The sequence below is a fragment of the Vanellus vanellus genome (assembly GCF_965231255.1).
Source record: "Vanellus vanellus genome assembly, chromosome: 7".
NCBI classification, from domain to species: Eukaryota; Metazoa; Chordata; class Aves; order Charadriiformes; family Charadriidae; genus Vanellus; species Vanellus vanellus.
The window spans coordinates 19,300,141-19,320,904 of NC_138912.1; the positions used below are offsets into that span (position 1 = coordinate 19,300,141).

Here is a 20,764-nt window from a genome sequence, read left to right on the forward strand (position 1 = left end):
TGACTATAAATAAAACACCTCACAGCTTCCTGGTCCTGATCTGAGGAACTGACCATCTCTCCCAAAGCCAAATGAATTGCTTATGCTTCAGGTAATTGAGATTCATCTTGGCCATTTTCTGCAGACAGCAATTACTAGATCATACAGAGAAAGTTGCTGAGCTTGCTCAGCTACGAAATTAATTCCTGCTCCCATCACCTTGTATTCTCTTTGCAGCTACTGGATCTGGTCCAGATTTTTTTTTTTTTCCATGTGTGCTGCTGCAATACCATGCTGGACTGACTCTGGCCAGAAAGAACATTGCATTCTGCTCCCTTCCTGCTCTGGCAGACACTGTGTGTACACAGCTAATTCAGTCCACCCTTTGCTAACTTGCTGTTTTTTTCATGCTGCCTCTTCCCTTCCTCGCCTTCCTTTTAAAAGCTCTTTCTCCTTTTCATGACATCTGTACAATTTTCAAGTGTTTCTGATTATACTCATCTTCATCGCTTTTCCCTCTGGTGTCGTGCAGCTCTTCTTTTGCCACAAGCTGCTTTTCCAATGTTTCTCTCTCTTTGCTTTTTAGTAAGTCCTGTCAAGACTTGCTGTTGCCACCGTGCTGCTGCACAGCTTGCTCTGCAAAGGCTACTTGTTATTATGTGGGTAGTAGTCAGCCCTGGAGAGAAGGGCTACATTGTGCTACGGGTAAGGCTGAACCCATACCAAATAAATCAAGCTCCATTTTTCTTCCTCTCTGAGATCAATTTATTTTGCTGCAGCCCACAGCAGAACTAAAGGCATCGAGTCTCAAGGCCATCAGAAGACATGGAGATTTCTGGCGTTTGTACGAATAGACTGGCTCAGATTCTTATCTTAAAATGGGGCAAATGTCAGAAACCTCTTCTGAAAACAGCAAAAACCCATGCAAGTACAGAGGAAGCACAGCTGAAAATTAACTTTTACTGATTTGACTAGATGAGGATTGACTGTTGCCCAGTATCTACAGAAGTGGCTGGAACTGACAGCAGAATTGAAATATCCCTTCTGACATGACAAAAGAAACGGTGAAAGAAAAAGCTAGCAGTTACTCAGGGAGGTGACAAGACAGACATAGAAATCATTCAGGCTTGAACAAAACAATTCTGGTTTTTGGAGGTCAGCTCTTGCTTTTTTAGAAGCAGCTCTTCCACCTGGTCAGGTTCAGTTACTGCAATTCAATGATCCGAGATGCTGTGTGCTTCCCCTTGCCCTTCTTTCATTTTATCCCTGTTACTGAATGTCATCAGAGAGGTTACCTAGGGAAATTATATATCAGTGATTCTGCAAGCCTTGGGGAAAGAAATCGGGGAGGTAAGATGAAGAACATGGAGTGTCTCCTAAGAGCACCCAGGCCTTCTGTCAATAATGATGATGGTGATGAGCACAAGTCTGCTGCTCCCGGTCCAGGCCTGAATCATCCTTCCTTGCTACCACACTACTTATCTTACCTTCTGAGTTGCCATCCTTCCAATATTAGCATGTGAAGCAAGAACTTATGTTACTTCTGGCATGCCTGGGAAAAGCCTAGCAGCACGAGCTGCTCTGGTAAGTCGTGGAAACCAGCCCTGCAGTCAAAAGAGCACTCCTCTTGATGGGTTTCTAATTGGAGTGCATCACATTTGACTATAAGGGCTTTCCTGACAGCTGACTGAATGAGCAGCATTGCAGGACTTTGTATTGGGCCTTTATAATGACTTGCAAGAAGGTTTCAGTTCCTTCGTTTGCTCAAGATGCAGTGACCACCGCAGAAACAAGTCTTACACTTCTGCTTTGAGGAGGAGAGAAAGAGTTGCGCTTTTCCTTCCCTTCAGATTCTCTTGTGGAACGAAAACCAAGGCACAGGCTATGCAGCACCAGCCCAAATCCCAGGGAGCAGGCTCCCCAGCTGCCAGCGGATCCTCCTTGGCATGAAGGAAACACGGGGAGAGCAAAGCCCCTGGACCTGGGGAACTGAGATCAGAGTCTCATTCAAGTTTGGAGAATGGCTGGAAACAGCATCAAGCCACTATTTACATGTGAGAGTCCTGTCTGTAAAATCTGCCTTTCATTTACGTCTGAATCAAAATATTGGATATTTTTGGGATCCAATATCCTTTCTGTTGTTACTGCAGGTGGCATAAAAGACCATATGCATCTCATGCATTTTTTTTCCAGCTAAGACCTGCAAGCTTTGCTGAACTCTCAACTCCTGCGGACTCTCTTCTCTCTGTTCAAGAATCATTCACTCCTACACACTTTTTCTCAAGCTACATGATCCTTTTCCCACATGACCATGTAAGCATATCCATGCCGCGCAGCAATATATATAGGAACAGAGTACTGAGAGGAAGCACTGGAGTCTGCTGCTGCCTCCTGCAATAGAAGAATGTGATCACATGGAGTGCATCTACTTACTCAGATCTGGTGTCAGAAGGATAATTCATGTCCTCTCTGCAGAAGTAAAAATAAGTAGGGTTCAGGCTGAGTTCAACAACCTAAGGTTGCATATTAGCAGCTCACAGTTCTCCTGGGAGATGAGGCCCTCTTCAAGTTCCCACTAACGGGAAAGCAGTTAGATGAAAGCCCAATGCATAGATGAAGGGCGCAGTGCTCACACTGAAGTGACTCATAGTTCCGTGGTCGTGACTTTAGTGGGCTTTTGCGAGCCATGACTGCAGCATCTTTTAGCAGGATTGCCTTGAGTCACTGGCCTGTCTGTTCGAGATCTATACATCTGTGAAACCTGAGCAGGTTTATAGAATAGACTGTTCCTGTTCATGCACTGCATTATGAATCGTAAAGTGCAACTGTGGGTAGACTGTCAATTAATTTCTATCTTAATCTCTCTTCTGAATAACAAAGCTGTATTAGTAAGTAGTAACATCCCTTTGCCAGATATCGCAAGCAAAATCTACTCTTAGTGCAGAAATACCAAATGAGTAGCAAACAACTGCAAATTATTATAAACCTCAAAATCCCTGACCAAATTAGGTCATCCAAACGGCGTCCCTTCCTTCTCTGCCTCTTTTCCATCCTCTCTCCTCCCTTGTTACACTGAGTAGGAACGCTGACTTCAGAGCAAGAGCAAAAGCAAGTTTGTTGTGGTCCTCCACTCAAACCACTTAAGTGAATTTCAAACACACACACAATTTAAATTCATGTATGGAAATTTAGCATGAAGACAGAGAGCTGGAAAACTGTAAAGCAGCCAACCCACGGCTACAATGCAATCTGTGTGAGCTGAGAAGCTGAATGATTAACGTACAGTTGCAAATGGGAATGAATTTGTCCAAAACGGAAGAAGCCGGGCTGTAGTTGCTGGAGGGGAAAGAAACAGATTCCAAAAAGAATCTGAGATCGCAGGGGACAATTGATTGAACATTGTATCAGTGTTTATAGATACCTGACGGTCGTGGTGGGGGGTAAAGAAGAATGAGCCAGACTCTTCTCTGCGGTGACAGGACTGTGACAGGACAAAAGGCAACGGGCAAAAACTGAAACACAGGAAATTCCCTTTAAACATAAGAAAAAAAACCTTTTCACTGTGGGGTAATTGAACACTGGAACAGGTCACCCAGAGAGGCCTTGGATTCTCCATCCTTGGAGATATTCAAAGCTGGACTGGACAGAGTCCTGGGCTACTGGCTCTGGGTGGCCCTGCTTGGACCAGAAGATCTCCAGAGGTCCCTACCAACATCCACCTCTCTCTGATACTGTGAGAAGTTGACTGTGGCTTTTCAGTGCCTACACAGAGGTTGTAAATATGAGAAGGACCAGACACTTACCTCTCTGACAAGATTAAAGAACTAGGAGCTGATATTAAATGATTTAAATAAACTGCAAAGTTTTGACCATCTGACTTGCTGAAGCAATTTGCTAAAGACTGTGGTGGATACTCCATCAATGCCAATTTTGAAATCAAATCAGACATTATTCTAAACACCACCTCTTTATTCAACTAAGAACCAATTCAGTAAAATCTCTGGTCTAAGCTGTTATGTGTTTATATTAGATTCTTTTTAATAACGGTCTTTTTAATAATGATCTAGTCTATACAAAGTATATTCTTATACTTCATAAAAGCACGTTGCTGAACGGGGCCTGTATTCCAGTGAACTTAAGTTTCTTGGTGTATCTTTTAGCTCAATATTTTTGTTACATTCTTTTGGCCTCAGAAAACTGAAAAAAAAAAAAAAATTGTATAGCATTGTCACCACGTAGGAAAAACCTACAGTGAGAAGACCAGCTGATGTATTTTTTCAACTCCATGAATGTGTCTATGGAGAAATCTAAATACCTTTGAAAAAGAAAATATAGCACGAGAGTCCTGTACAACCCACGTTTCTCCCTGGGGTGCCCTGCAGTATTGGTTTTCACAAGGAAAAAAAGTACTGGTGCATTTTTTAGGCTGCGGTTTCAAAAAGGTTTTAAGAATGACAAAAGCACCTCAAGTACAACTGTAACCATGACGGCAAACTTCAGTAATAGTTGTAAATCTATGGAAAATGTGCCCACCTCTTTGACTACAGAGGATGATCAGGTGTCATGGGCACAGAACTGACGCTTCCAGAGATCTTTTGAATATTAAGCTGGCTCGAAACATGAGGGCATGTGCACCTGAGTGGTGCATCTTCCAGTTCAGTGTGTCACTGGGACAGCAGTCAGTGTATGTAGTGTGTTGCACATGAACAGAGTGCCTTAAGAGGCCTGCTTCGGTTCAAATATTTATTTTGTAGATTGTACATCGATTAGATCTGTGCAGCCTCTTTGTCCATCTATAGTGTGCTGCAACCATTCAGGTTACAGCGCCCAGTTTGCCGCGTGTCCTGCTTCTATGAAAAGCAGAATATCCTTCCCATTCCTCCCTTTGACACTGGCAATTTTCAGAAGTGAAGGTGCTGCAACTTGTCAGCATCTTCCGTGGGATACCTGAGTAGTGACAGCCTGGGCTCCACACTGGCGTGCGGCAGACCGAGAGAGAGCTGGGGGCTGTTCTTCGCAGCCTTCTGTCAGACAGCCAGACCAAATCCCTTTAGACACAAAGAGGACATTTTTAGAATAACTAACGTTCAATCAGTGACAGGCCAGACAAAAGTGATGTGTTTCAGAAAATTGCGGCTCAGGAAGGAAGAGTGGAGATAACAAGGAAAGAGGATTCTCAGCTTTACAGAGCCATGTTAAATACGTGCTAAATCTTTCCAAAAAGAAAAGTAGTAAAAACTAAGTTGGCTAAAACTATCAAGTATCTTATACTTGAGCTGAGGTCTCCCTCACAAGAAATGAATATAAAAGAACTTGTTCCCTCTGGTACTTTACTCCTTTCTAGAGATGGGGAAGATGATGTTTGTAACGCACCCAATTTCAGCCTTCCACCCTAATCAACATGGCCAGAGACCTGCCCCCAGATGAGACTGCATGGCAGATCCACCTCCCGACAGAAGCAAACCTCTCCATTGCTAATGCTTTGGAGCACCCTGAAACAGACCTTTGAATCTGCAAGAATCAGTGCTCAGAAACGACCAATGCATCTTACCAGCCTCCCCTTGAACCTTTCACTCAACTTCCATTGACAGAAAACCAAACAAAAATATCACGCACACACCCCAAGAGAAATATAAAGAACATTTCTTACTGTCATAATTGCAATGAAGGTCTCAGACCCCCTTCTCCCCCACCCCCAGACTCCCCAGCTCCCAAGCAAAGGTAACTGGGGCGGCTGCAGAAACCCTGGTCTGAGAGTGCAGAAAAGGCACAAATCACTCTCTCACATAAAAAATTTTCTAAATACTGAGTGAGGGTAAATTAAATGCCCACATTATATTCTGGGACTGGTGCTTTGTTTATGTGATTCATCCACAAAGTTAATTTTGTAAAAGAAGTGCAAACAAGCACGGCCGTTTCTTTATTTAAATCCGGGTCTGATGGCTGGCAGAGGTCTGTACCAGCTTCCCAGGCTGCCGAACAGTGGGTCACCTGCCCAACACACAGTTAAAAGAGTAGTTCACAGCTTGTGGAAAATAACTTTTTTTTTTTTCCCTTCGGTTTTCATTCTTCCCATCTATGGGCAACTGGAAGAAAAGAAAAGAAAAGAAAGTAAAAACTCTTACTATCTTTAAAAGTTTGCTGATTTTCTAAAATGCATCAGCATAATGCTTAGCTAGCAATGGAGAAAAAAATTCTTACAATCCATTAAAGATGAAACCATTCCAATTTTTTACTAAAAAAGTTGCATTCAGGACCCAAGGGAGCGGAGCTTTCTTGATAAAGCCTCCACGTGTTTACTAACATGCATATGTCTAAAAATATGTATTTACCAATCGCAGGTTACCCGAGTTTAATAGATCAGAAAGACACTTTAATGTCAGTTAAACTTTAATGGTCATCCTCTAACTTGTGTGGCTGCAGACTTTGAAGCCATGCCCAAAATAAAGTAGGAGTTGTCTGGGGGACTAACCTGATTTGAGCATGGTTAGAGGGTAACCTTTGAAGGTCTGCCAATACAAATGATCCTTCTTGATAACATCTGCCTTGAGCGTGGTGAAATGTCTCTTGGATCAGATTCACTAAACGTTTCTGTCCTCTTTGGGCACCTTTCAAGTTAAAAAAAAAAAAGAAAAAAAATCACAGAATTTTAGCAAAAATTTTGCCCTAGTGGTAAGTTTAGATTGTTGACCTAAAATGGGGATTGCCTAAGCCCTTTTTATGTTTTACTAAATAAAGATATCTACTCTAATGTGATGTTAATTAATAACTATCTGAGAGTTGGAAACCTGAAGATGGGGATGAACAATCTAAAGCAAAATCTTTTTTTCATTTAGTCTGCATTTGCTGCCAAATTCAGTCCTTTAGACCTCTGCTTCAGCTTTCTTGTGATAAATTGAGAGTGATGAAGGTTGTTTGCAAAAATGGTTAGATTTGCTTGCTGGAGCTGGGATGTAAAGGCACTGGTATTCCCATTCCCCTTTTTCTCCTTGTTTCCCTAATATAAGAGTAACATTTTTTAGCTTATGCTGAAAGTACCCCAGAGCCCAGATGTAGACAGCTACAAGCACGCAAGAGAAAATTTTAGTGCACATTGAGCTTTAAGTAGTACGTTGTCAAACGGGAGCCTGACCGAGCGCTCTACGTACCTTTCTTTGCAGCTGGGAAGGTGAAGGGAAACACTGGGTACATCTTCTCGGTCCATTTTCCTCAGTTCACTTTGAGCCAGTGCACAGATTTGAGAAGGTTTCATCCGGAAGCCCGGGACAGCTATTTCCCTTCACCTGTAGCAGGATTTCCTAAACTTCCGAGGGCTGCTCCTCCTGCCTCAGGGGAAGGAGCAAGGTCCTGGCACCTGGCAGTGTTGCTGCATGCTGCTGAAGCCCTGTGTGCTTCCTCCCCGTCCCCAGCCCACCTTGGATAACATGTCAGCACTGGTTTGTGCTAGTTTGGTTGGTTTTCGTGGTTTGTTTGTTTGTTTGTTTGTTTTTTCCCAAAATACCACCTCCGATTGTCCTTTCAAAAAATGGAACCCCCTGACAGCTTCTCTTTAATGCCAATGTTTTAAGAGGTTACTTATTGCCAGTGTTAATATCAGTGTTCAGCCCTCCTGTATACCTTGTGTATGACACAGATTTCTCCTGCTATCCTATTAGTGAAGTCTTATCACATTTAAATCCAATTATCATTAATTCAAAAGACAGCCAACAGTGGATAGCTTTTCTGTGGTTTTAGAGGCTGGAATATAAGTATCACAGGTTCAAGTCTATATTTTTTTTATGATAATGAAGTGCTGCCTTCATTCCCAGGACTGAAAGGATGACACCCCCTGCCCCTCCCCCAGCCCAGGGATCGGGCCCCAGGCACCACCAAAATGCCACAGGGAAGCCCTGCAGTGAATTTCAGCCTCTGCTCCATGTTGGAGATGCCACGATGCAAACTTCCAGCAGACTGAAGAACCTCTGCTTTTGGTAGAATGGTCCCTAACCACCGAAGCGTGTCAGCGCATACACAGTGCTTCAGTTTCATCTGCCCTGTTCAGGAGCACTTGTAAACTTGGACTTTGTGATATGACACTTAAACAACTAATTTTGGCATGTGAGGAAATAGTAAAAGAGCTGTGAGCCTTTGTTGCGGCTTCTGCAGCATTAACATTACTGCAGCAGAAAGTTGAGAACACTGTTCTGGCTATGGGAGAAATACAACTCTTGCCAAAATTGCGTGCCACTAATACAAAACACATGAAATGTGAGATTCTTCTTTTTCTTAATATATTTTAGAACACATCGTCCCACTAATGTCTTCCAGAAACATAGAGGATAACCCTGCTGCAGCTTAATAAACCATCCCTTTGCTCTGTTCTTTTTATATTTCAACACGCTTTCCCAGATGCCACCCTCAGCTGAAAGAGATGGGCTGTTTCTACATTTAGCAAATAAAAATGTAAACACTCTGCAGTTTAATGAACTAAAGCCATGTCATGAACTAGAGGTCTTCCCTTCCTCCCCAAGCAAGCTTTTCCATTGGCCTCTAAGCAAGTATCTAAACTTCTTTAAAGGCAATATTGCCAAAAATGAAATTAGTGTGGCTTTCATTCTATCTTCAGATCTACTAGCTATTAAATGTGGAAATATCCTGGGACTTATTAAATGACAGGCAGCCCTATTGTCATTTCAGTCCCACAAGAATCTGCTTACTTTTTCCAATCTTAAAGAACAGTTAAAAACCCAACAGATAGGTTTTGTTTAGCAAAAATGTGTACGTTGTTTAAAACATTCATAGCAAATGTAGGAAAATATATAATCCTCACAGCTGATATATTAAAATTATTTTGCTAAGAGCCATGAGGTCAGGTGGCCAGAGTTTTCCAGAAAGCTGGTACGTGAGCAAATAGATGCACTTTCTGGGTACAGAAAACACAGACTCACCTGCAAACAGCCCAAGTGCTGCCTGGTGTTTGCATACAAGCCTGCTCACATTGTGCAACCACACAGGTCTCACCCACCAACGCTCGCACTGGAGCGAACCCTGGGTAGTTACGCTACGTAGTAAATTTTCACTGATGTTCTCATACCCCAGAGGTGTACAGCTGTGATATGAACTCAGACACGGAGATGATCCTCACCACCACAAACATAAAAGACAGAGCCAGGAGCGATATGGCTCTTCCAATTGAAGCCCATCTATGCACTCCTGAATTTTGAAGGATGCTGGTCAGAATCTCTCTGTTGACTCAGTTTGATCAGAGCTTTTAGTCCTCCTGGTTAAGTGAACAGAGGCGGCTGTTTGCCATCCAAGAGCAAATGCCCACCTGATTCTGCCAGAAGTGTTCGCAATAAGAAAATTGTATGAGGTGTTTTTGTTTCAGTGGCCAAAATTCTCCTTCTGCATAATTTGTATGGCTAGAAATTACTGTGTCTTATTCCAGTAGCGGACTAATGTAACCCTGACTGGGATTAATTGACCGTGTTGAAAAGATAATATGTTGATAAAGTTTATTTTATCTAAACAAGCTTTTTTGTATACTTTAATGTGAGGTAAATGGATATTGCTGAAAGAAAGGAAAAGACAGTGCTAGAGCAAATGCTCAGCCATTTTAGGCACAGAAAAGCCAGCTGGCAGGACCTGTGCCATACCTTTGGTATCAGAACGACCTTGCTTTCACAGCAGGTGGACAGGCCTGATTCTGGGCTGAGCCAACCTGCTCACACATCGCTGCTGGTTCGTGGTGTCTCTCTCTCCTTTTCATTAGTCGCCCAGGGTATGGAAAGCATAAAAATCTGCTGTAAATTGCCCGTATAGAAAGTCCAGGTGAGTTCCTGCTACGCGGGGGCTGCCCCCAGGAGCCGGGCTCTTCCCTGGCTGCAGCGATCCCCTTCTGAAGCAGCTTCAGGATTGTCTTCCCCAAACATTCCTGACCCTGCCTGCCCTTGCCAGCATTGCTTTCTGCTTCTGTTAAACCCTCTTTAGAGAATTTTGTGACTACAAAGAGGGAATTTCGGTGGTGTTAATGATCCCAGCAGCAGCGCCGAGGCTGCAGCTAGTGGGATGCCAGACGGCGCAAACTTGACCGCACCTCACCAGTTGTCGTCGAAGAGAAAGAAGGGCTGTTGCGGTAAGGAAGTGGTGGCAGACGAAAGGCAACTTGGTAAAAAGGAAAGAAAGCAACACTCCTAGCACTCCAACACCTTGCTTTGACCCGGGAATAACGAAGGTTGGAAATTCGTGGTATTATTATGCTGACTCTTACAGACGCAGGATATTACCCTATCTGCCCTCCAGAAAGCTTCTCATGATAAAACAAAACAGTCTCCTGAGGTAATGCTGGTTTATAGCAGAAATCCACCGTCAAATATAGGAGGGATTGGCTGCACTTTCTTACTATACAAAATATGTACTTGCCTGTACTAAACGCTAAAATAAAAAAGGGCAAGGTAGTGCTTGCCAGGGAAGGAAGTGTTTCCAATCCAGAGGACTTCAATTCTTTAGTTGGGCCAATATATTATTTTGCTTTTACTTTCTGACCAATTTGTTTTGGATTTTAAAGGTGATTGTGAATTATAAGAACACATCTGGGCTTTCAATGGACTTCAGCTTAGATAATACTGTGTAAAATATACCTGAAATAGGAAGATTCTACAAAAAGAAATTTTTGAAAGCACTGCAGTCCTTAGAACTGATAAAAAAGAAAATCTAACTCACGCCAGACAAATATGCACGGTAAGTAATGACACATGTCTTCCCTGTGTTACCCTGGTTTGGATTCATTCTAAGTGCACTGAAAAGAGTCTTTTCATGGGCACTGGGCCAGGACCACACTGATATTATCAGAATGGAAAAAATAGCAATTTATTATTGCAAGCAGAACATGCTAGTGACAGATACTGGCACTGCTTATATTATATTAACATTTCCCAATACTTTTTCTCACCTGTTTATGTTGCCTTTTCTGCTTGACTGTACCTCCCCTTCCATCTATTGCATCTGCCAAAGAGGGGGTAACCACTGAATTTCTGACGGTCCTAACCCTGGAGAAAAAAAAAATGTTTAGTGGTACTTGTCATTGCAGAGAGTGGAAATCGAGGGTCATCAGGTGTCATTGTATATGCCTTAATAGTCGCATACCATTTTGCACATCTATTCGTCCTGGGTAAAGAAAGAAGTCAGTAGCAGAGACATGTGTGTTCCAGCTTCCAGACTTGTTCTGCCAATGCAATGCTAATAGACCGTGTCCTGGAGAAGATTCTTTGTGGAATATGAACACCCTTCTGCTTAAATATGGTGAAGATTTGGACAAAGAATTATTCCATGTGTAAACAAAGTCTGCTGCTTATTTAAGAACACTTTTAGAAAAGCTGGATATGGATCAATCCGAGGGCAGAATGATCAAGAACAACGTATTTCTTGGAGTGAAAAGGGGGCTGCTTTAATACTTATTCAGCATCATTCTTTATTGACATTATCAGGTTTCAACAACTGACCAGAAGTTGTGGGTTTAGCATCCCTTAAGCATAAAAGCATCAGTGCCACACTATTTTAAGGAATTGCAAAGGATGCCCAGAAACACAAAGCTTCTTTCTTAATCTATGAAGACATAATTGGGAGTAGGCTGAGCTAGATGCGGAGAAATATGAAACAACCATATAAAGGCAAAGAAAGTCTGTTGTAATCACTGGCTGAGTTAAATCTGTATTTGTAAGAAGCGTGTCAACTCAGCCAAGAGCAGTTGGCAGCTATGTGTGTGCAGCTAGTTTTTCCAAAGGAAGGCCAAAGAAAAACTAGAGTGTGTTTATTCTGGCATCAAGAGTCTCTCACCCTGGCTGAAAGCTCAGCTGTGTTTGTTCTAAGTCCAGAATTATCTTCATTCTACGCAGTGTATTGTTGTTCCTTTCAGATACATATACATTCTTAAAACAAATAACAATTTGCATGCAGAGGTAATACCTTTGATGAAGGTTCATTCTGGTGAGGTTACCCGACTACTCAGCAAGCAACAGGGCGCCTTCTGCGGTTCTCCACTGTCCGGTGTCCTTCAGCATCCAGAGTTTTTACTAAACCCCTGCATGGCTCCCACTTTGTCATATGGGGAAACTGAAGCCTAGGGAGATTATCTGATTTACTGTAGAGTCAATAATTGCCAATCTTGTTGCAGTCTCATTTGAGAAAACTGACAATATACCATAAGTCCCAGGTAAAGGCTGTTGGCTTTCAAAAGAGAGCAGTAACGAAGCATAGTGATGTTTACAAAAGTAATGTCACGCACAAACTGTATAGCTCAAGGAATGAGTTGGCCGTACTAAACCCAAAAGCAAAATAATCATGTTTACCTTATTGGAGAGAGATCTGTGGTGGCCTCCATTTATGCAGGCGTTATCTGGAGCGGTAACCTGGGAGCTGCAATGAGATGGGCTTTGAGATGAGAAGAGCGACGCTGGGGCTTTGGGAAAGGCTACGGGAGAGTGACTGGAATATGGCTGCAGTTGGGCTGAACCCCTGGGGAAGGGACAGAGCTAAATGGGCCCCCATGCTCTACCAAAGGTGGGTGGGTGCTGGGGGTGACACCTGCAAGAGGAGCTGTGGGTCTGCTCACCAGCCAAATGGGAGCTGGGGCGGGTCAGTGGGATGCTGGTGAGCCTGCCTAAACCCGGATTAGCGTCAGCTGTGGTCCCTCTGGCTCCGGTGGGCTGCTGCTGTGTCTCCTGGCTAGCAGGGAGGGCTAGTGTGGAGCCACCGAGCCCCGCCCAGAGCCACGCTTCACATCCAACATGTCCTGCCTGCTCCCCATGCCCTGCCGGGCTGTGCCTGGTGCCAGCTGCTGCCTGCTGAAGGTCACACAGGAGCCCTGGTATAGAGCCAGGTGCTGAGTCCAGATGTCCGCAGCCTCAGGCCGGTGCCTTCATCACAAACCCCCTTCCTGTCAAACCACTCGCGCTTACTCTCCAAGGTGTATGTATGTGTTTTTCTGTGAACAGAAAAGAACAGGAAAAAAAAATTAAAATAAACCTGAAAACTCTAATTGCTTCTTTACAGAAAAATCTCTCAGAATACAAAAAAGAAGCCAGAATTTTATAGAAATAGTGTCCCACAGAAATGATAATAAGAAGTCTGCAGAATTTTGTCAAGAATTATTACTTGTTCTTTTCATCCAGACCTGTATTCCTGCTAGAGAGTTCTGCAGCAAGCCTGAAAAGTCCAGGTATAAAGCATTAAATTATCATTTGGAGCTTACATAAAGATTGCCAGGGAAATTATTTCCTTCTGCAAATCAGCAATTTCCTACTTGAATGAGAGAGAGTTCACCTTTAACAAGCACTATTACCATTATAATTGAACACTTCTATGAAGCGTATTTCTTTGCTGCCTTACAAATGCACTTCAGTGAAGTACTGCAAGATGGCTAAGAATATTACCTTTGTCTTTAGATGTTTGTCCGTTAAACACAGCTTAAAACATTTTTTTTTTCCAGGATACCCACATAACTGATAGATCATGTAACGTGAATGCACATTGTCATACTAAGTTCCCACAAAGTTTTTTTTGCTCATAGGATGGAATGAGTTAAATTCAGAGCTAGATTTGTATCTTTATTCATATAATGCCAGTCGCAGTGGAAGTATTAGAGACATTAGTAACCAATTTGTCCCCAAATACCCGTGAATTTAATAGCCTACTAGGCTTTAAAAAAATAGATGCTTTACCAGCTTTGGTTGACATTCCCACGTACAGTGTGTGGTCACTGGAAAGGAGGACTTTGGCATCTCAGTGGTCCACAAGAGACTCCTCTCCTGGAGAAGGCAGACACACAAAAGGTGTCAGAGCCTGAGTCTAAAGTACGGTACTATTTTGCAAATCGTGTTATCCAGACTTATCATGCATGTATCAGTTTTGAATTTAATCTCTGCATTAGCTGACTTTCCCCCAGAGCATGTACCCTGCCAGGAAGATGTATTTTCATTACCTTCCTATTTGATTTTTATAATACTAATCCCGAGGCAAACTTAAAAAAGCACAACAGCAGTTAGATCCCCATCTGGGTTTTGCAGAAAGATTGCGGAGATTGGAAAAGGGCTTAGTAAAGGAAAATTTAGCATCAGATAGATAGCTTTCAGATCAGATTTATTAGCGATTCTGCTATGAAGACTGGCCTTAGAGAAGCAGGACGGGCTTTGCTCCTGAAACCCTTCTGTAGTTATTGCTATATCCGAGACCTTGCGATTTGCATGAAACGGTGCCTCTTGCCACAGGCTTCTCAAGATGCTGACGCTTTGCTCTTCAGCCATAAATTGGCAACAGAGGGATGAGCAGACTCTTAGGATATGCTGTGGCTGACGTGGCAGATTAGCCATTTCCATTCGGTCGTGGTTTGGTTCCCCCCCGGCACCCGACAGATGAGTTGGCTTTTGTATTCTGCTGAATCCTGTGATCGCTCGTGGTCTTCCTGAACTGGTAACAATACAGGGCTTGGGAACCCCCAGGGAAAGAAAAGGCTATTGGACCTTGTCTGCCATTTTCTTCCTCGTTTGCCTGTGCTCGCTCAGAAGTCCTGCTGCTGCAAGAGGAGAAAGCGCGTGAACCCTGGTGAGCGGGCTCAGCCAAGCTCCTGGAGTAGCTGCTGTCGGAGCCAAGGCTTAATGGGGATCTAAATTCAGAGTAAGAAATTTTAGGTAAAAAGAACCTAAAGTCTGGTTTGTTTCACTTAATTTCCCATATTGGAAAGGTGCTTCAAGAAAAGTCTGAAATAGCATTTTTGTTTGCCTGAAGTGTGGCTGGTGATCGCCGATCATACTACTCACAGAGCCTTGCTACCGAGAGGGCAGGCTGATAGCCTTGGCACAAGAGGTTGTTCCTTCAGCTCCAAATTAGATCTGGCTCACAGGAATGGGCTTTGAATCCATCCTGGAGCAGTGATGGTAGGTCACCTCAGTCCCTTCCCCTGGAGATTGCTGCCGGAAGACTGGGAGGAGCACAGCAGCACTCCTGAGGGAGCGACCCATGGGACGGGGAGCCACTGCACAGCCCTCTGCAAGGAGAAGGCTCCTGCTGATGGACCAGATCGCCTGCGGGGCCAGAGGAGGCAGAGCCCACAAAGCCACCTTCGTACAGCGGGTGCCAGAGATACCTGGGTGCCCTGCACTGTAAGCAATCTGATGTCTGTAATGCACAAATCCCAATATTAAGTGGAATTTCTACTTTGTTTCAAGAATGCATTAATTATACTTAAAAGGCGAGGTAATTAGGTCACGAATTGGTCTTAGATAATAGAAAAGAAAACATTTAACAGTGATTTAAAAATTTATAATGCAAAACTGGATATGTTTCTGTAGATGAAATCCTTTCAGCTTTTCGGCACAGATTATTTTTTTCCCCATCCTAACTGTCAACACTCTTCTGAGCAAACACTGCTTCATGTTAGAATGAGGAGTTAATGTGAGATAAAAGCTTGGGGCAGATTCTTGCCCAGCATGAACTCACATCTTTAGGATGGAAGATGGCTCTGCTTGTTTCAACAGCTGCCTTTCTGCTAACGCTGTGAACCACAGCTGTTGGTGCTGCCAATAGACATGACCTGAGCAAGCTCCCCACGTGAACTCCATCTCAACCTATGAACGGCATTTCTTGCCTTGGACAGAGTCAAAGTTCTTCAAAGAGTTTAGAGGACAACTGGCAAACACCTAGTCTCCTATTAAAAAAAGGAGGGAAAAGAGCAACAGATTAAGTGATTAGCACACAACAAAATCACTATTTCACAATAAATAAAACCAAATTAGACTGGAAAAGTCATCTTTTTTGGATTAGAAATATTTACGAAATATGATTTTGATGAGGTTAAAGGTGGTAACTTCTACAAGCCCATGTTGAGATACCAATACAAACACATACCTGCAGAAACTGCAAAGGTTACACATTCTGGACATGGATTTACTTTATTAATTCAGCCCGATCATTCAGAACTTTAAACGTACAAATGTAGTCAACAGTTTTGGAAGATAGCATTTGCATGGAAGTTATTGCCTGCAGATTAGGGACAGGGTCTGCACACTCTGCAGCAGCCGCATCCTCAGGGTAATTGCGCAAAGACAGTGATGCACAGTTCCTGTCAAACTCACCTCGGGCAGAATTTCATGCGGAGCTAGGGGAATCCTATCAGAAAGTGATTAGGCACCACTGAGCCCAAACGTAGAACTGGAGCAGCTAATTTATGGTGCTATTAATTCTTACTGAATAGGATGTATGTAAAAAAGTTTAAATATATGCTGCATAAATACCCGTGGGCAACAGGCGCACAATTGCTCACGCTGTTTTGCTTTTTGCTGTTTTGATGATTTTTCTCCTTCATATATTCAGAACCACAGTGTGCCTGGAGCTGGTTATGAACCCTCTCCTCAGACTGGAGAGTTATAAGGGCATTTCAATCTATTTTACTTGTCTTGACAAAAATCGGGTCATTAAAGAATGAGAGGTCAGGGGGGGAACCTACAGCAACACTATTTACCTTCCGATACCTGAAAACAAACACCTCCTAAACTAAAACTGAGGGTATTTGTGTTTTAACTGTATTCTAAGTAACTTACTATTAAGGCAAGTTAGGAATATTCAGAGAGGATGATTGCTTCATGTTTCTGGTGTGCTCTGTGCTTTGGGTATAAACACTCTCAAAACATCCAAGCTTGATAAAGGGGAAAAAAATTAGAAGTGAAAGCTTCAGAAACGCCTTTTCATTGTGCAGACTGCAATTCTATACACAAAGTTATGATTTTCATAAATAAAGAAAGAATAAATGATCAAGTTGTTAAGTTTGGGGAACATATTTTGTAAACTAGTGAGCGTATAAATAGTTATATTAAAGTCTTTGCCAATCAGGTTGTCAAACTGAAATTTCTACAGTCAAAACTTGAGTTCTATATTGACAGCATTTTTACAAGTTGGCAAATATGGGATTCATCCAAAGCCTGCTAAAATCAGCGAGCATTTTCATGGGCTTGAATAAGGACTTTAACACGATGTGCTTCATAATGCAAATGGCACAGTGTTCTCAACACCCATCTCTGCAAAACTGCTTGAAGCTTTATAATCAAAATGGATTATTTTCAGCTCCAAAAGCATATTAAAAATTCAAAGTTTCATGGAGTCTCCGAATGCATATTTTTCAACACCTTATTCTTCAAAACTGTCTAAGTTTCATTTATCTACATGAAAAAAAAAAAAACAGCCAAAAATAGAACAGAGAACCAGAAGTCAGGAAATCCAGGTTGAGTTCCATCCTATATATGACTTTGTGCAAAAGACACTGTTGTTCTGTGATGAAAATAATTTCAAAGTGCCATAGGCATGCTCTCCTCCAGCACTTGAAGCACAAAGGTTTTTCTGCTAACAAAATCTGCAAAACACATACACCAAACCAAACAATTAAACTTCTTTCTTTAGTTAACTGCAATCCAGAAAAGATTTTTGCAGAAGAAATGGCCTAGAAAGCATTCATAAGCATCCATTGGCTGGTACGGTGTCTGCAAACACCCACTAAAAAAAAAATCACATTTACAAATCTCTCCATATGCTATAGATGTGGAAATTTTAGGATGCCTTAAATTGCACTTGTTCACACAGAATTACTACGCGCAGTGCAGGATATGGATTGCAATACTGAATAGCAGCAGTAAGAACTGGTGATAAGGTCTCTTGCTCTCCCACAAGAAAACGTTTGCAAAGAAACTGGCGTCAGGAAATAAACCCCACACCTGATGTGAAGGGCCATTGAGTCCGGGACTCTAAAGGTTCCCTGCCTGCTCCACTCAGTGGCTGTCCAGCTCAGAGCCTGACCCTACAGCAGTCCTTCCCAGAGACAAGGCAGTTTCCCTGGAGAAAATAATCCCTTCGATGGTTCAGAGGCCAGGCAAGGCCTTGTTCGAAGGTTTATGATGCTGTATAAAGAGCTAACTACAGCCCAAAGAATATAGGGTTGATATGACAGTGAAGCATGTCATTTTCTGAGTTCGATAATAAAAAAGAAGTTGGTCCTATGTAATAACCGGACAATTTACCGTGATGGCTTTCACAGTATTCTCTGTATTTTCAGCCAGTAAGGTCTTTCTGCCTTGTTACTTTTGCACATTGCTCAGGAAAATGTCATACTGAGACATGAAGTATGATGGTATTTTAGTTATTAGGCTTACCACACTTTGCAGAATGCTTTCCCATTCTCCGGCCCCGCTGTCCTCCTCTTAGGTCCCCCCTGCCCTGCGAGCAGGAGGGAGGCTTTCAGGCACCACTCCTCAGCACGACTAATATTTTGGTTTAGCCACCAAACCAAAACATTTTCAGAAAACAAAGACTGAGATCAAATCGAGATAAAAGTGCAGTGGTGGCTATTTTATTCTCCCGAGGCGAGGAAGCAGAAGGCCCTGGTTCACACTGAATCAGAAACGAGGCTTTTATTCCTCTTGCAGATGCTTAAAAAGAGCAACCGCAGAAGTTAACAGCTAGAGCTCAGGCAGCGTTCAGGACGGTGGGAGAACGCAGGTGGCTGTGACCGACTCGGCGTGCTCACCGCCGGTACCGGAGGGCCAGGCATCCTCTGCCCGATGCAAACCACAGGTCTAGGAGCTCATGGGCCACGGGCAACACGAGTTCAAATCCTGCCCTCAGGAGGCCTGAATGGCAATTCCCCCCATCGCTGGTGAACGCTCTGACCACCTGAGTATTGGATGGAAAGGCATGACACCTCCCTCACTCCGTAAATCAAATATTTCTCCCCGCAAAGCTCACGAGTTGAAATGAGCCGTTACATTTTATCAGCAGTTTTGGATCAAACAAGACCTCCGGTGGGTTCTAAAGGCACAAGGGAGGATTGCTTTAGGTTTGAATAGCTGCGAGCATGCAAAACCCCGTAGCTATATTTTATGGATGGTCTATTTACCAAAAGTAATTGCTGATGTATATTAGTTTATCTTGCTGGAAAAATCAGGCGCATTTGCTAAAAAGCTAAGTCATTAGTGAAATAAGCACTTACGCTACTGTCTAAATGTAGTACTGAAGGTAGGGAGTAGTTACAAACTAGAACATTGCCCTACAGTTACCTCTTGTTTTTTAATTCCCTTCAGCCAAAGCCATCCTGTGCTCCTCTTGTGGGCAGTCTGGGAACCCCACCAATAAAACCACCCAGACAAAAAAAAAAATCCAAAAAAACCCCACCCTTCAATACACAAAAATAAACAAACCTTTGTTCATTATATGCAAGCTGCCAGTGTGTGGTTCAGTATTTTCTGTGGTTCTCTCTTCACAATCTGCCTATGCTAAAAAAAAGTAGTTGAGGGAGACTGGAAAGGCTGTTACGCGGTTTTACAAGATATAACGGACATATAATGCCCAGCATGTACCGTATGTTAAGATAATATCATTATTTAGCTGCTTTGGACTAGTAACATTCAATAATTGTGATGGAGCTCTGATATAAGCAATACATTTCCACATTCTTTTTATATCATTCCATTTAGGTCTGATAAGCTATGTGAAAAATTCTGTGCTATTACTAACAAAGATAGTGCTCGCTGCAGACGTTTTGTCTTTTAATCTGCTGTAATTAAGACAAATAAAGCTCTGATATCAACATTGCCCGGTTCCAAAACTGCCTTGATTTAAAAAGCTTAAAAAAAGTCAACAACCACGTGGCTGACAACTTGGTAGTAGTATCTGATCCGTCCAAAACACAAGAATCTCCTGCTTCTTGGTTTTCTCCTTTGACCCCCGAGCTGAAAAGACACTGGGGTGCAAATTGAGTGAAGTCATCAGAGAGATAACCACGTGCACCTAATTAGAGAAGAATGCTAACTGCAGAAATTTAGCACATCAGGATATTGCATTTGCGACATTCTCAGGACAGCTGTGTGTCCACATACTGAAATCCATGAACAAGTGAAACCTACAAAAGGCAGGTAGATTATTTTTTTTTTCCCCTATAATTATTTTCTTCAAAAGAAATGACTGACCACTAATCCTATCAGTTTGGCGATAAGCCTACACTGCAAATTTCTTTGCTAGTCTCCACTTACCAATATCCAGCCAAACCTGTTACAATGAGGTTGGGAAATCAAGGACGGAATACAGAGGCGAGCTTCAGCTGGGATCTAGCCTTCATTGACCAGCTGACGTGGACAAGTGGAAACGACTCTGAAGGGAAGAACTGAGAAGCATTTAGGGAGCTTTGGCCAGGGGCTGCAGCCCCTCTGCACGGGCAGCCAGCTCGCCCTGCCCCTGGCATGGCACTGCTCTGCCATGGCTCTGCGGCACCGGCTGAGCAAACACCAACATCTCCTGCCGTGGCTCGGGAATCAGAGGTCCATCTAGACAGACTCGAGACAGATATTGTTAACTCTTTAGCTTTCTAAGCACTGCCAAATAGGGGGGGATATGGTATGGTCCAAGACAAACCTTGGCTTTCTCATCTCATAAGTGGAGCTTGATTGCTCAATCTAAGTCTGAATTCTGACAATCTGAAAGCACGTGAAACCCATCACCAGTAGAAATTAGGTTGCATGGGCTATGACAGGATCAACAGAAAAAAAGCAAACATCCCCAAGGTAATTCAAATAATAAGCTAATTGCAAGAAAAAGGAAGAGGAGATCAAATTTCAATGACTGATCTGAAACACTTATAGCATTATCCCACAGGGATTTTTCTCCCAGACAGGTTGTCTGACACGTAGCCTCTGTGTAGCTGTTCTGCAATGAGAGGTGAAGCATAGCGACTGTCTGCTCTTCCCCCTCCCGCCACCTTCACCACCTTGAACCA

At 42.9% G+C, this 20,764-nt stretch overlaps 1 long non-coding RNA gene across 1 annotated transcript; it reads right to left on the minus strand.

Moving 5' to 3' along the window:
* Positions 1–6,547: 6,547 nt before the first annotated feature.
* LOC309674351 lies at positions 6,548–11,168 on the minus strand. Its single transcript, XR_014269387.1, has 3 exons — positions 11,104–11,168; positions 10,910–11,006; positions 6,548–6,587 (listed from the first exon to the last, which is right to left on the minus strand). It is a non-coding gene; the product is annotated as an uncharacterized lncRNA (long non-coding RNA).
* Between the last annotated feature and the right edge of the window lie 9,596 nt (positions 11,169–20,764).